Source organism: Arctopsyche grandis, chromosome 6, assembly GCF_051622035.1.
Source record: "Arctopsyche grandis isolate Sample6627 chromosome 6, ASM5162203v2, whole genome shotgun sequence".
NCBI classification, from domain to species: domain Eukaryota; kingdom Metazoa; phylum Arthropoda; class Insecta; order Trichoptera; family Hydropsychidae; genus Arctopsyche; species Arctopsyche grandis.
This window is the reverse complement of record NC_135360.1, coordinates 15,639,654-15,657,266: the sequence shown is the minus strand read 5'-3', so window position 1 is coordinate 15,657,266 and position 17,613 is coordinate 15,639,654. Positions and strand designations below refer to the sequence as shown.

At 37.9% G+C, this 17,613-nt stretch overlaps 1 protein-coding gene across 1 annotated transcript in view; it reads left to right on the top strand.

Annotated features, from left to right (window-relative positions):
- The first annotated feature begins 824 nt into the window (after positions 1 to 824).
- mlt (tubulin folding cofactor E like protein mlt) overlaps positions 825 to 17,613 on the top strand; it is a 28,471-nt gene continuing 11,682 nt past the window's right edge. The window contains 1 exon segment of the mRNA XM_077433200.1: positions 825 to 846. The gene's annotated coding sequence lies outside the window, so the exon portion shown is untranslated.

Sequence of the window (17,613 nt, the reverse complement as noted above, 5' to 3'; positions counted from 1 at the left end):
TCCGATATTTGTGTTTTCTGTAATTTAACATTCTGTCTCGTCACGTAGACCCATGTACAGCATAGTAGGAAAAAGAGCTCAAAAACCTATAAATGAATGTATACTTATAGTTATGTATATTGTACTTGTTGAGACTATTATCAACATTGTTAAATTCAGCAAGCGTGTAAAAGTTTTCTGAAAGACCTGCGATTACTCAAAAATGTTAATTGGAAATGAGCATACTCGTACGAGTACACTTGTAAAATGAAATTTAACATATTCACATAGCAATCACCACAGGGTCGATCAGCTCACACCGACGGATCTCACGACAATCGCAATAAACAGCAATCGCACTAATTTGCAATAACGAGACACGCAACACTTCGAGATGCACGAAATTAATGCACGAACAATAAACGCACGTACATGATATACGAACACGTATTATAATCTGCGAGTACAGCACAGTACGTATTGCGAAGTTGGCGCGCCGCATTTAAAATGGCGGCGGTCGAGTGGCGGCAGCGGACCAATCAGAGAGCAGTTCGATGAAAAGTCCGCGCAGGCGCACCGCGAAACGCGCATCGTAAACAAAGCACTCGACGCACTCGATCGCTGTCAGTCGTTGGCAGACTCTCGATCGCGGCTGGTGCGTCGTGTTTGTTTGCATGATTTACTGTTAGCGTTGCGTCGCACACTCCGAGGAGCACCCTGGTGGCGCAGCTCTACGCACGCCGCCTTCGCCCCCCTTTCCGCGTCTCTATATAGCGGTCGCGTACATTTTCCGACTGACGGTGCGTTTTTCCGACGGAGACAAAGGCTCGTCGCAGTCCGCACTCCGCACTCCGCACTCGACAACAGGTGAGGACTTGAGGACATCCTCATCTCGTTGACCTTTATATGGCACGAGTTGCTCTCTCGCCAGCAATTAGCTTGTTTGTATTAGATTGTATGCCGCGTTGCCGCAGGTAACGGTATCGTCCCGCGGATTATTGTTATTTTCGCGCAAAACCCACACACACTTTTTGTCCATCGTAATGATTTGAAAAGAAAGCGCGCAATCCCGCGGAGTTATGCAACGTTAGGCCAGCCGCACATCGAATGGACGAATCGTTTGATGCCTTGTGTACCGCGCACTGCACCGTCCATTATGTGCACAGGTTGAATCTGATGGGAACTCTGGTGCGATTTTGGTGTAGAAAATGTGTGTGTGTGTGTGTGTGTGTGTGTGAAAGTCCAAGGGTTTCCTTGTAGGATGTTTGTATGTAGGTCTAGGTCGTTTCTGTTGTGCGGGTTTGAAGTCAGATTTTCCGTTTGAAGAAAATATATGACAATTGCTCATGCACACATACGATTGTCCAGATTATGTAAATGGGGATTATGATTGTAGATATATTGTATTATATTGGCCATGCAGATGATGAATCACATAAATACATCACACATACGGTCAACCCTCATATAATGCGCTAGATCTGTTCCACAAGAAAACAAAAATAAAAAAAAACAATGAAAACGTGATTGGGGATATAATGCCACCGGTTTTTTTTTCATTTCGAGTATATTTCTTGCGCCCTTTTTGCTGAATCGATTTAGCGTGTTATATGTACATACATAGAAGGGTTGACTGCATGTGCACTCTTCGACTTCTTCATTTCGTGTTTTATTTTTAGCCGAGCTATAATCTTTGAATATTAGACAACAAATTTGTATATTTCGATGGTTTTGTCTGCTAAAATCACTTGCACGTCCTGATTATCGAGGTTCCGCTTTACATTGTTTGAAGCAGGGCTGTGGAGTTGGAGCATTTCAAACGGAGTCGGAGTCGTAAAAAATCAACTGACTGACTCCTTTGTAATATTTGCATTGATTAATAGTATTACGGTATGCGTCAACTAGTCTCCAATTTTATTGAAGTCAATCCACTAATCGATTTAAATTTAATAATTAAATTATATTATAAATAAAATCGTTGAATTGCACGTGGTTTGAAGTGTTGTGCTCAAAACCGATTGTTTCCTCTGTCTCATACTTTTTTGATTTATTTGTGTGTGAAATTCATACACATACTATGTATTTACTTTTTATTTATTCATATTTAATTACCAATATTTCAATAAATTGGGTTAATTCCTTTATTTTTTTATATTTTGATATTTTTTATACGTTGCAAGAATAGTCCGTCTTACTAAAATCGTTGAAGTTAGAGTCGGAGTCGGTAAATTTTGAACCGAGTCCACAGCCCTAGTTTGAACTGAAAAATGTGTCTTTGGCAAAAAAATTTCATAGCCATAAATTGATCGATTTATTGATATTTCCTATAGTTTATTTACTAAATTGGAAAATATTTTTGTCAAAATAAAAATACGTCATTGTTGTCAAAAAGAGTCCATGATTGAGAACCCCGATTCTATTCATATATGTAGGTCCATATATACATATTTGTACATACATACGTTAAAACAACGTGCGTCCTGCAACGTGGTACGTTTACATACAATGTATATCATGTCTAATTGTTAATTTTCCTTTGTTACACTGTTGATTCTACTAAGGATCAAACACTTTTTTTAATTACCGACTTTCTAGGGAAGTTCAAATTGTATTTGTATTTGATATCCTGAATTTAATTTTAGTTTATTATTATTAAATGTACATACATATTTACCTTTTCAAGGATATATTGCGTTCGAATGTCGTAGTTGATAAATAAAACATTCACCAGCTACAGCCGTGGAAAATTTTATGATCCATTGTGCTTAATTCGACTCTATATAGAAATAACTTATCATTTGTGTATTTCGGTATTGCGTCTGATTTTTAGGTAGTGTTTGTCGTACATTTAAAATATTATTCGCTGTCGTCGATTGAATCGTTCATTGTGCGGCAGTCTTTACGATGTTGTCGAAATGTTTTCTAAACGCCTTCGCAAATTTTGTGCAATTTCTCTGGTACACCATCTTTGCTTAACGTTTTCTGATCATTATTTATGAATCCGGAACTGAATGACTCATTTAAATTTGATTTAACAGTCAAATTTTGTATGTACTCCAAATACATACGAATACTTGACTGATTTTAAATCTTATAGGAATCTCATAGGAAATTCAATTTTGTCAATTTTAAGCGTAATTTACAAACATGTAATGTACATATGTGTGTATGTGAATGTATCTTCATTTGTGACTAATAATTTCATTATATCTGCTTTGTCGTCCTTTTAAATCCTGTTTTCAGATTATAGTATGGATAGGATATTGTTCTCATTGTTGAATACCCAAAATAGAATATCTTAAATATCTGCATACAAATTCAAACGTGTTTCAGTCCTGAAATCCGTATACGGCACGCAGCTGTGGTTAACAACACTAGTTCTCAATGTTTCTAATGTTCTTTAAATTCTAGCGGTTTTTAGTGTAAATTTTTTCTGTACTTTTGAAGAAACGTCTGTCACCGAGATGAACAAAAGAGATAGTAATCGTTTTAAGGTTCGTCCTTTTTGTTTTCATTCAGCGACATAATTGATCTGGTTTCATTTTCAATGTTTATGTGTGTTTATGTTGAAGATTAAAGGATGAATTTAAACGTTTGGAGATCTTAAATGAAATTGACACATCAAATGTACCTATAATTATGTATCTTATATTATTTTAATTAATCATACATATATTTAACTGATAAGTAAAAGAACTTTTAATTGATTTTAACACGTATAGAAATTGCTTAACTTTTCTTATCGACGTAGTTTGATTCGTGATAAAGCCATGACCTTCTTATTCAGTAGTATCAAAGCATAACAAACATTCGAAAGAGACGTATGTACATATGCTACGAGCGGAATCTGCGTCGTACAGACGACGGCAATGTTTACTAAAAAAAAGTTCGTATGCAAATACTATATAATAAATTTTCCACGCTTTAAATTGCGACTTAAATTTTAACGAAAACAAAAAGATTGCAATTATTATGTAGTGGAAAATTACGTTTTTTTCCATAAAAAAAAAAACATCAAAATGTCAAGTACCTATGTGATCTTTAGCATGTTTGACATTTTGTTTTATACATATGAAATATACATTATTTTTGTTTCTGTTTAAATACAGCTGTAGTGTGTCATTTTTACATATGTCTGTAGTATTATTATGATATATTCTTTGTTGCACTTTACGGGTATTATAGTCGTTTTTGGCCGTTGCATATGCATTTTTTTTCAACACTTGTAGTATGAGTCTTTATTTATGAAATTCAATCCTATTGGATGAGATATTAAAATATTTTATACTCTTATTTTCCTCCCACGCGTTCGCACAGTCTCGCCATACTGTCTGCTGAGGTCTTTGTTGCTTGTGGTATATGTTTTCCAAACGTTTGACCTCTAACTTCACCGATCTTTTGTTCGTAATCGATCTTGGACGCTGACTCGATTCAAACGGCCGAGATGAGCTCAATATTACTAATACTATTTTCGCCGATTGATATTTTTCAATTTAAGGCAATTCCGAATTCATTTAAGCGATCGAGTTCAACAGTCTCGCATTTGATCGGGGAATTCGTGGTCACCCGCCGGATTTCCCTAGCGTTGCGGATGATGACCCCTAAACATCTCGAGGGCGAGCACTGTGACCATAAATTGTGCATCTTCGGGGCGGGACGACGAACCGAACAGACGACGGCGTGCACTGGTGCATTTTCTGCATTAATCATGCGCGATCGCGTGCAAATGCATAAAAATCGTTCGCTTTATTTGCGAAGGTCGCGATGTGCAGTTCGCTCGCGAATTTAACGCCAATCTCCTAATGGATCCTGGTTAATTAATTAAATCTGAACGTCGTTGAACTTCTGTTGGAGACGTCATACATATGTAGACACATGTATGTATGTACATATGTATGTAGACACACTCGGTTGATCAATGGGTGATCCCGGTTGTTGCTATTCTAATGGAAATTTAACCCGCAAAGTTAAATAGGTCGTTAGATATATCATATCATACGAATTACGCCGCTGTTTGCCACTGATGGAACAATTTTATATTTTATGGTAAAAACACACTGGATCGCATGGCATTAATGCGCTCATTGTCTCCAGCTGTGATAGGCGTATCTTCATGCCGTTGCTAATTCGTACGATCCTATTATTTCTCTTAAATTTCTTCAAACATGGGTAGCACCGTTATCGATCACTGTTAAACCTACGTCAATACAAGGATAAACTATCAACGAAAACATTCCAAGGGGTGAGTTTTACCCTGGATCGCGACAGCATAGATTAGGCGTACTAGCATTTTTTTTTCGTGTGCAAAAATATCATAATACTCTGTCTACATCTATGTTTGTAGACTTAGGATCTCGTTATCTCTGAATGCAGCGGGCTTATGCACTTGTACCTACGTTTTTCAACTTCGATTCGAATCTATTTGTGTTTATTCAATGTTGAAGTGATGTCCTCAACGCATATGCATAATCAGTGCCGGCCTTACACCCAATGGCGCCCTCGGGAAATTTTTTCTAAGCACCATTAGAAAAAAATATCGCCTTTGGCGCTCTAATCTAAAATTTAGTATGGCTTTTGGCGCCTTTGACGAATCGAGCGGCGCCCTAACTTATTTGGCGCCCTCGGGCGCCACCCTACCCAGCCCCCCCCTAAAACCGGCACTGTGCATAATACATACTTATGTAGAACCCGCTGATGATAGATAAGACACGCATTTTAGATGAAATCGTACTTAATTAGTTGCTCGTGTTATAAATGCTCATTTATTCCTGGGTCTTAAATGTGTTTTCATTGCATATAGGTATGTACATATATTTACATTATCGCTTGGTTTAAAATCTACACATTTATGTACATAACATATGTATGTACATATGTACATGCTGAAAATCCTCAAATAGTAATTACTATAATGAAAATAGGGTGGATGATCATTAGGGTAATGGAAAATAACAATACACGTTCCAACAGTGTTGAATGCAAGAGAGCTTAAAAAAAATGGTTGTCTGCAAAGTTAATAACGCCCCAAAAGCATATTGTCCTAATCATTTTCCGCTGTCTAATATAATGACCAAAGATCGGCGTTCGATGTATGCTTTTCGCACAAAAAATTGTTCACGATTGGCAATTTCTTAGAAAAAAAACCAATGGACCGGTCTATTGTTATTTGAAAAGCATTCATCGACTGCCTAAGACAGAGTTCGGCGCCTCTGTGCGCTATACGGGTTCACTGTTGTTAACCTTTTTTTCGCAAAAAAAAAATTGGCAATAGTGAACCATTTAGCGCACTGAGGCGCCGAACTATGGTAATGACTGTTAGTAAATCCCTCATTTCAGCGGCTCCCAACCTTTTTTTACTCACATACACCCTTTCAGCCTATTTGTAAAAATTGTACCCCATTATATTAGTTTTTTGTAATTAAATAAGTTATATTAGACGCCCACCCCCCCCTTTATTCCCTAAATGCGCTTATGGAGCTCGTACATACATATTCAAATATTTATACGAACTTAATCGAAAAATTTGCGGTCGGCATTTGTAAAGTAGAAAAAAAAAGAAAATAAAATCATGTAAGGTTCTCATATATTCATATGATAATCTATTTAAGGCAATAAATACTTTATTTTTAAACTATTTTGCCATTTAGTATCATATTCGACATAAAAGAAAACCGTTTGATATTTGAAAATGTTTTATTTTACATCCTTGATTGGTAACTATTAAAAGGCCTGGGCCCCAGCGCCTTGTCCATACAAACGTATTAGACTTCTCCCTTCCTCAATTATGGCACTAGAGAAATTATTTTTTAATATGCTATTTATATCCACCATAGTCATGTTTCAATTTTTATTTTAATTTTTTATTAATTGATTTATTGATTTTTTTGATTTTTTGATTAATCAAAAAATAAAAAAAAATTGAAACATGCCTATGGTGGATATAAATAGCATATTAAAAAATAATTTCTCTAGTGCCATAATTGAGGAAGGGAGAAGTCTAATACGTTTGTATGGAGAAGGAGCTGGGGTCCAGCCCTCTTAATATACGTGCATATATGTATACTGTATACGTATGTATGTGTATCTTTTACTGATATGTTCTTGAAAGTTTTGAAGCAACTGCCACGTGAATAAGATTCCAAACTGGAACAACTATGTATGTACATATTCATAACGCTATACAGTCGAAACTCCATCGTGAGATTCTCGGGGAAAGTGTTCGAAGCAAATTAAATGTGTCATATTAGATATTCTCGTTATCTAATAGTGTTGCGACATATTGTTATTATATTGTTAGCAACAATTCAGTGTTTTGTAAGCGTGCGTGACCGTCATTGTAGTCGTACGTTCACCGCGCCAGATACTATCCGATTTAATTATGTGGTGGACACGAAATGAAATCTGCGTTAGAAACTGAACTGACACATCCGCTCCTGTCTTGACATTCCATCAACGTTGATATCCTACTGCCAACTTTCAAGGTTGGACATGAGCTCGTGGAAAGTGTGCTGATGCTCTTCTGTGCACTCACGTGTTCGCTTTGTGTGTATTTATTGACAGTGCTTAGACATCCGACGACCACTCCACTTCCTACTTCAAAATGGGCAATATTCCCCTGGAAAACATTGACGCTTTGTACGTCTGATTCATGGGCTGTGGAATCGTTAGATTCGCGAGTTAGTTAGAAATGCGAAGCATACAGTCGTAATTTAAGCAACCAGGGTGGCTAAAGGGCTAATTTTCAAATTTCGTCAGGCTCATTCGAATGCATTTTTTGTCACTTGTACAAAGATTTCAGATTTCATCGCTTATTATGGTCCGCCCGAATTTTCAGAAAACTCTGAGAGTCTGCGTATTTTTCGCTAAGTAACGGTACAAATAATAGGTTTTGTAAATTAAAAATATGTATGTATATATGTTGCTCCCAAACCTTTCTATCAATTACATTGAAAATTGAAATACGCTTCTTTACGGTTGTCTTCGACCGTATGAATTATCAGATCAGTATTTCTTAAACTGTGGTGAATGCTGTATTCAATTTTGTATAAAATTAATATACATTTCAATATATGAGCCGTAGTTCAGTTTTCAGTTCCAAAAACACTATTTCAGTTTGACTTACATAATTCACAAATTGTTTAACTACTTTAAATTAGATATATCTAGACTCTCGGAAAGACAGAATAAACTTATTAAAAGTCCACCAGTATTTTTAAATTGTAAAACGTTTAACATTATATTTAATGTTTTGCGAGATATTTTTTGAAATGGAGAAAAGTGGAAACCAATTAAACTAATTTCAAATATAACGACTCATATCTTATAGAATATATAATATACATACATAGATCATTTTGTTGTTCATATAAATCTTACAGATCATTGTGTTATTCATATGACTAAAAGATTCAATTTGAGAAGTATGTAGATACTATAATATGTACATATGTACATATACTACGCGAGATAAAACCATTCAATTTCAATATCTGAGGATTCGAAATCTTTCCTGAATATTATTGATAAATTCATTAGAAAAAAAAGTCGAGCTTTGAACCATTTTTTTATTATTTATTTATCGATATTTTGGATAAAGATATCTATGTATCTATGAATGGAAGTGAAGGAATGAAACATTTTTTTTTATGAAATTTGGAGGATTTAAAATCACACTGTGTTGACGGCCTTTGAATTAAGTTTTATTAATAAACACACAGCGTAAATCGGTGTAATAAAAAAATAAAAATGCTATTTTAATACGTCTCTTGATTTTGATTCCGGTCAAAATGCCACTTCTCCACAGCTCTGGTCTGATCACAATCAAATTGCGTAGTTTTTTTTGTTATTTCAATGTTGTCTATATACGTAGAACGGGCGTGTGATTCTTCCTCATTTGAAAAATGTAGATAAAAAAATTATTAACATAATACAGAGCGTGACTTGCGGTCGCTGTGTACATACATACATACAATGTGTTTGTAAACAAACCGTGTCTGTCGTCAGTCCGTTGTGCGAAACAAGTTTCCATTTTGGGTCGCTTGTCGTGCTTCGAAGTGAAGTTCAACATCTATCGTCAGGTCACAATAGCCTCCGGTTTTCAATTGCAGATTTTCGTTTGGCAAACGATTAAAAGTTTGCTCATCTGAAATAGATGCCTTGGCTGCTCTTTGTGCCAAATCGACAGCATCTCGATATCCAACGTGGCGCTACATAGAAGCAGAATGCGGAAGGGTTCTCTTTGGTTCTGAACCAGCTCGACAAAAACGAAATTTGATATACCTATCCTTCGATGTTATCGTTTTTTTATCTCGATTTTCCCACTACGGTGTGTCCAAGGCTGTGCTAAAATTGAAATTTATCATGTTTTGCTTGCTTTTTTGTATGCCTTTCTAGCAGGATCGAGTGTGGTGAAGGGGTAAACGGCCGTATTTTAGCTAAGCTGGCTGGCTTAATACATTCGTCAAGCCATAAACGTACTAAGTCAAAGCCTTTTTAATGTTGATCATGTTGGAAGATGTCTAGCATATTTTGGTATCATACGTACATACATAAGTACATATATTATACTCTTACATATAAATATATACATACATATTATGCACAAGAATCGTCCTCGGTATTTTTAGGGAGGGGTTTACCTCTATGTACTTAAATGACTATATCTGTTTATTTGTTGGTTGAATGGGATGAGGGTAAAACTATGACAGCGATGTTTTAACATTTTTGTGTACTGTTTGTAATTCGTTCCTATTTATTGCATTTTTGTGAAGTTGATTTCTTGCTAAAATAAGATGTTTATAATTCATTCATTGTATATATGTTCATATGTATATGCATGTTCAATTTTGTTTTATTTTATATTTGAATTTTTTTTTGTTTCTTTAATATACACTAGCTGTATTACCCGGCTTCGCTCAGTGTTTATAATATAAACCGCTTAAACATGACTAAGCTAATTTAATTAAAAAAAAAAAAAAATTAAAAAAAAATTTAAAAATTAAAAAAAAAATAAAAAAAAAAAATAAAAAAAAAATAAAAAAAAAATTAAAAAAAAAATTTTAAAAAATCAAAAAAAAAAAATCTAAATTTTTTTTTGCCTTCTAGGGCTTCGCCCTCGGCGCCCCCCTGAGCCTTTGCCTTCTAGGGCTTCGCCCCTCCACGCCCCATGAGCAATTGCCGTTTAGGGCTTCGCCCCCCTTAGTTAATGCCTTTTAGGGCTTCGCCCCTCCGCACCCCCATGATTAAATGCCGTCTAGGGCTTCGCCCCCCTTAGTTAATGCCTTTTAGGGCTTCGCCCCCCGCGCCCCCAAGATTAATTGCCGTTTAGGGCTTCGCCCCCCTTAGTTAATGCCTTTTAGGGCTTCGCCCCTCCGCGCCCCCATGATTAATTGCCGTCTAGGGCTTCGCCCCCCTTAGTTAATGCCTATTAGGGCTTGCGCCCCATGAGGCTGGGCCCCCCGGGCCCCCTTCGGGGCCCCACGGGGCTGCGCCCCTTGTGGCGCCCCCTTTTGAGCCCCATGGGGCTGCGCCCCATGAGGCTGGGCCCCCCGCGCCCCCTTCGGGGCTTCACGGGGCTGCGCCCCTTGTGGCACCCCCTTTTGAGCCCCATGGGGCTGCGCCCCATGAGGCTAGGCCCCCCGGGCCCCCACGGGGCTGCGCCCCTTGTGGCGCCCCCTTTTGAGCCCCATGGGGCTGCGCCCCATGAGGCTGGGCCCCCCGGGCCCCCTTCGGGGCCCCACGGGGCTGCGCCCCTTGTGGCGCCCCCTTTTGAGCCCCATGGGGCTGTGCCCCATGAGGCTGGGCCCCCCGGGCCCCCTTCGGGGCCCCACGGGGCTGCGCCCCTTGTGGCGCCCCCTTTTGAGCCTCATGGGGCTGCGCCCCATGAGGCTGGGCCCCCCGGGCCCCCTTCGGGGCCCCACGGGGCTGCGCCCCTTGTGGCGCCCCCTTTTGAGCCCCATGGGGCTGCGCCCCATGAGGCTGGGCCCCCCGCGCCCCCTTCGGGGCTTCACGGGGCTGCGCCCCTTGTGGCACCCCCTTTTGAGCCCCATGGGGCTGCGCCCCATGAGGCTGGGCCCCACGGGGCTGCGCCCCTTGTGGCGCCCCCTTTTGATCCCCATGGGGCTGCGCCCCATGAGGCTGGGGCCCCACGGGGCTGCGCCCCTTGTGGCGCCCCTGGCGGGGCCCCATTAAACTACTCGCCTTGCGCCCCCGCGGGGGTGAATCCATTGAATCGAAAAAAACAAATCGGCGCCCATGGATCGAAAAAAAAAAAAAAATCGAATCACGTGTTCGATGACGTCACCGATCTACGGACGACGACGACGAAAACGAAGGATACATACATATATACAAAGTCTCTTTCCAAATTATAGATTAGAAGAAGATAGATGAATACGTTTTAATCTTGTCTAGGATTTTTCTTGTTAATATACATATTTCCACATCCCTCAGTGTTCGCAGAAAATAACACAGTCACAAACGCAACACATAAAGGCGGCTATTCACGTAGATATTTTGTTTGGACATAATATAAAACATCTGTCATAGCGATTTAGGTAACGGCGAAGCTTAGTTTTTTTGAAAAGCTGTGAAGTCATGAGTAGTCTTGGGCGGTGGAGCGTGCTTTTTCCTGGAAAGAGTGCGTTTTGGGGCTATTTTACAGGAAACAGGGCAAACTACAAAGCTAGAGAGCAAAAAAAAAATGTTCACCATAAAAATGAACAATGGTGCGCAGGGTCGCGCCGGCTTATAGTCATGAGTCACCACTAAGGGACGGCGGACGATTTCTATTTGGACAAAAAAATGGGTTCACCATTGTCAATTTCTATTGTCAACCTTTTTTTTGCCCTCTAGCTTTGTAGGTCAACAGTAATTGACAATAGTCAACCCTCTTTCTTGGGAAATGGAAACGCCATAGCCGAACTGTAGTCATGACTTTTTGACTGAAGTCGGAGTACGATTCGTTAAAAACCGAGCGACTCTGATTTCGCGTTTAAATCGCATTTCTTTTTTTACTTAATAATTTACATATGTAATTGCACATTGAATTACTTACTAAGAATGCGCCAATATTTTTAATGTATGCAGATCTGAGACATTTTGTTTCTATATTTGTCTTATTGTGGGGCGCCCAGTTCGACCGATTCGCGTTTAACCGAATCTCGGAATTTCGAAACTTCGTCTGCTTGGTATTAGGGATAAACAACATCTAAACAGAAATGTTAGTGAAATACTTTTATTTACGATGTAAACATCAACTTAAAAATATGGTAAGAATTGATTTTCCAACATTTTTTTTTAATTTTAAAGGTGTGCTAATAGCTTAAAAATGTATGAATGGTCACAATATTTCTTGTAATATCATGTATATAAAAATATATCTTTTTTTATATATTCAAACTATTGCTCAAGTAGACGACAAATTTAGATATTCCGAGTCGGTCAATTGAAGTTCGGTCGAACGGAGTAGACTCGTCTTAGGGCGAAAACACACATCGATGAACGTGGCACTTTTTTTTAGATGGCTTTAAACGTGCGAAAAAATGTGGCGTGCCTTGCACAGATTCATGGCACGCACCGTCCCAAAATTACCCCCTGGAGTGTTTTCGGTAAAATTGTATCATCATATTTATCCTTGCTTAACAGTGATCGATAACGGTGTATCCCATATTTAAAGGAATATAGGAGAACTTGTTGACGTTCCACATGCCACGTTCCTTGCTGTGTGTTTTCGCCCTTATTGTCATGCTTAGGTCAAATTGAGGGGAGGCCTTCTTCTTCTTTTCGGTCGTTATCTACGTGTCTAAGGGCCGTGACTTCCCTGTCTTCTAATCTCCACAATGCGGTCCGTCGTGGTCCTCCAGTGCTTCCAACAACCCGCAGCTCGACAACCCAGTTTTCGGTGTGATTCGACAACCCTGTTTTCCCAGTGGCAGTCCTGACCTGGTCACTATCTTTTCTGGCACCGTAATCCCGGTGCTGAGATTAGTCTGAATACCGGGACTTTCGGTACTGGTAAACGTTTTTATTAAAAATTAAATTTACATTTTTTTTGTTTACATTAGAAGTTAAAATCAAAGTCACGTGAATGGCGGTCTTTGTTCGGCGCGTTCTATCAATTAGGTTTTTACACCCTAATTTTAACCCTTTGACCGCGTCACCAAATTTAGCGAACATGCCCTGTACGCGGCTGCTTTTTTGCGGATTTTGGTATCGCGTTTTCGACTAAAAATATAGGTTGTAATATTTTTTTGAATTTTACAACCTATATATTTTTTTTTTGACTACTGCCAAAAAATTGAATTTGGTAAAGTATACATTTAGTAATATTTTCAACCAAGTTATAAAATATTAACACAATAGACGGCTCTTATACAGGTTGGAACTTCCAAGATATCTATGCGAGTCTCGCGCGCTGAGGGCATGTTTGCTAGGACATGTATAGTAGTCGTACGCGGTGGAAAGGTTAATAACACTGAGCAACAAAAAAAAATACCAGAGCGGAGACTAGCCAATCTTTACTAAGTTTGACCCACTGAATTCGAATATGATATTGATTTTTGTTGGTGGGTGATCGTTTACGAGATATGAGCGTTTAAGTCCGACCGCTGTACTCTGTGAGGTGGATTATATGCCATCTCGCTTGCCCTAACATATTACGCGATACAACCATATATACAACGAAAGCATTTAAATCGCAATTACCGCTTAAGTTAGTACGTTTAGATAAAAAAAAATATTGAGATAGAAAACCAATCCTTATAAACGTGGTGAAATAAAAAATTTGCCAAATAAATGAAAAATAGCACGGAAAAAAATTCCGTAAAAAAAAAATATTTTTGACTTTTAAAATTCGCTAGACAATTAATTAGAAGTATTTTAAAGCAATGAAATATAACAATTAATAGGAAAAATATCTGACTATTGATTCCAATACTCACTTTGAGCGTAACAATCCTAAATTTTTAGTTAAAGACCGCAAAAGCCAAATAACTGTAAAAATCGCGGATTTTTTTAAACGCTCATATCTCGTAAGCAATCACCCACCAACAAAAATCAATATCATATTCGAATTCAGTGAGTCAAACTTAGTAAAGGTTGGCTAGTCTCCGCCCTGGTAACTCAAAAACGTGATTTTTTGTTGCTCAGTGTAATCGGTAAAACATCTGCAAGAATGATATCTTAAAAGAAAGGGCAATAATCAGGCATGTTTTTAAAAAGGTTTTACTTCTTAATGAAAATTAAGCTATTTTTTTTAAATACAAAAAAAATATCAGATTTTTCTTACTTGACGAATTTTTGAAAACTTATTGTGGCTCTCATATTTTTTTCTGTTGACATAGATGACTGTATTTGTTTTTATTTGATATTCAATCAATTTTGAAATTTATATTGAAACCGTTACTTTTTGAAATTTATATTGAAACCGTTGTTTAAATATATGGAGCAATGCTTTTTTGAATCATACTAATGTAGTTACTCTTTTTTAATAAAGTTATTTGAAAACTTTCTAATTTTCTTTTGTCAACAAAACAATAAATAATATATTTTGTAAGAAAAATTTTATTGCTGTATAGTATAATTAAAAAATAGTTCATAAAATCTTTACCCGTGATGAAATGGTCGTGCGATGAAATGTCCTAGAATCACTTATCCAGACTGTCCTGGTCTCGCCTCGCGATGTATCCAAAGAACTGAAGAGAATCGACAAATGCGTTACACCAAATGCGAGTTTCGTGAATGTATTCTTAAATGAAAAATACGAAAAAATAGTTTTTCAATATACATACATATGTACCCATAGGTATATGGTCCACCCTATATTAGTACTTCATAGATAAAAATTACTTTTTAAAATCTGTGTCGTGTTTTTTTTTTTGTCAATATGATACCAAAATCATATTTAACAACAGAATTTTTCGCCCGACAAAAGATTCTCAGAATGGAAGTCGAATGATTGATTTGTCCATCGATATGTGTCACGTAGGGTATGACAAATGTAACCGGAGACTTGCCAGCAGACAAATCTCTACGTAGATGACCACTTTAATATGTGCATACTTCCTCGTGGAATATATTATATATGTATGTATTTGGTGGACGCGCTCGCTGATTTTCAGCGTAGGCGCACCGATTAATTCTCTCTTTACGATCACCATAACAACGCCACAATTAAAAGTCATCTAAACGGTGAAAGTGTTCGTACGCAAACACACGCTGTCCGGTAATGTATTGTGCGAGCGCGCGTCATTGCGACGATTGCGTAAATCGTATGCAGCGCTCCAGATATTCGCGGAAACTGATAATAATTCGTCTGCAAATCTATTATGTACGATCTATCGAGTGGCGGTCGCTTATGTAACTATATACCTATGTACGTAGTTTCGGAATTATTTTACCGATGTTTATTAATTTGTTCTCGCGACTTTCCCGCTCGGGGTTTTCCTCGGCGGAATCGACCTATCGTCCGGTCGGTCGGTCGACGTATTTGTGTCAAGTTGCACAACCGACACGTCGAAATGGGTTTGCCTAGTCGCCGGTACTAGGTCACACCCAAAGCTACACTCTCCGTTTATACATAGAACACCATGAAACTGTGCTGAATTTACCCCCATGTTTTGTATAGGTATATGGGGAACGTATCGATCATCGGACGTTTGCGTTCAAATCCAATACTGATTCCGTTTCGTATTTCATCCGATGGATAGTTCTATTATGTTGACAAATGGGTAAGCTTGTCTGAATCAGGGGAGAGGTTAAGGTTAAGTTATGTGATTCATTTTCGTATTGAAAATAAACTTTCCATATCTTCTTATATACATATATATCGTATATAATTATTGTCTAACGCGTGTCCAGGTGCGTGCGTGTGAATGTTCGTTAACATGTTCCGTCTCCTTTTGTCCCCTTGGAATCGTATATCGTGGAAAGAGACGCGGAATAGTGTCCTTTACGCATGCCACTATCGAAGTAATCACCCACTTTGCTTCGTCTTTTGTTCTCCCCTTGCAACCGTGGAAAGAGACGCGGCATATAATAATATTAACAAAAAAAAAATCGTATTTTTAATTTATTATTTTATTGATGTCGGCCGATCAAATGGAGTGCACATGTATGTGCACACAGGACATTAGTGTACATATAAAACAAAAAACGTTTCGCGGTGTGCGTGTGATTCGTTTCTGTTTGGCTGTTGTTAAATATCCAAATTAATTTAGTAAAATATGAAATTAATTTACTATTAGATTAGCCATGTTTAAGCGGTTTCTATACCGTAACTACTAATTATTCATAAATGGAAAAACGTAGCACTACTTCGTTTTTGTTTTGAATCTTTAGTGTTTTGATTGCAATTTTATAACGTTAATTTAATCTGTTGGCGCAATAATCTGTCACGGTTTTATATATTGTGTAAGTGGGACTTTTGAAATTTTTTTATAAATTTTATTTTCAAATTATTAAAATTCATAATTCGTAACATGGATAATCCAATCCAGTTGGTTTCTCGTATCAAATAAATGTTTGTTTTTCCTCAAAATGTTTAAAATGTCATGCATCACAGAAACCTACTTATGGCAATGACAGGTGCTGTGCAAGTATGAACCAATGAACTGTCATCGATGGAGTATCGATAGACAGCTCGATGACAGAGGGGTGCTTTTAACTCTGTGTTTGCAATGACTGCTTTTTGGTGAATTGAACTAAAAATAATATAAAAAGGGGGTGATCCACTAGGGGAGGTAACACTTCCGGTCGACTTAGGGCGCAAACACACAAAATCTTACTGCCAGATATGCATAGGTAGACTCCAGCTGTAAATGTGCGTGTGTATAGTTCGCACGATCTTATTATTTCGACAAGTTTCTCCTACATATTTTCAAGTATGAGAATCACCGTTATCGATCACTGTCAAATCTATGTCAATACAAGGGAAATATATCACAGAAAACACTCCAGGGAGTGAGTTTTGGCCAGGCGCAGATCAGGTGTGCTAGCTTTTTTTTTGTATGTGCAAACTATCTAAAAAAATGTTTTTTAAAAACTAACCTCTTCTTATATTTTGTTTATAAAATTAAGACAATATATAAAAAAACCTAATTAAAAAATCACTAATTCTCTCCGTAAACTTTGATCATGAGTATGGCAAAGTGCTCAATCTGCCATAGCGTGAGGGGGGCGAAAATGAAAAAAAAACGATCAGAACAGTGTGAACGATGATGTAGTATTTTAAAACGTGTCTATTACGATTATTTCTCACCATGGTAATGGCGGACGTCATTTCCACTTTTATTGATGACCAAACCGAGCAAAATGGCGAAGTTTGAAAACGATCGGATAATAACCCAAACTTCGTCAGACAGGATCGATTTGTTAAGGTCGAATTTTCTCATGATGACAAAACTTCATCTATTGATGTAACAGTCGGCTCTTATACATACGTGCAATTTGTCTGGTATTTATATACATATATTTAGTGTGAATGCTCTATTTGATTCGTCGATTGTGTTACAAATTCGAATGCAATTTCCAAGATTACTATCGCACGCTCGTTGCCGTGTTGCGTCGTGGCTTCCTTGTGGTCTTTTTATAATTTTGGCATTAACACATTTAGGCCAATGTTAGCTGTGTTTCATA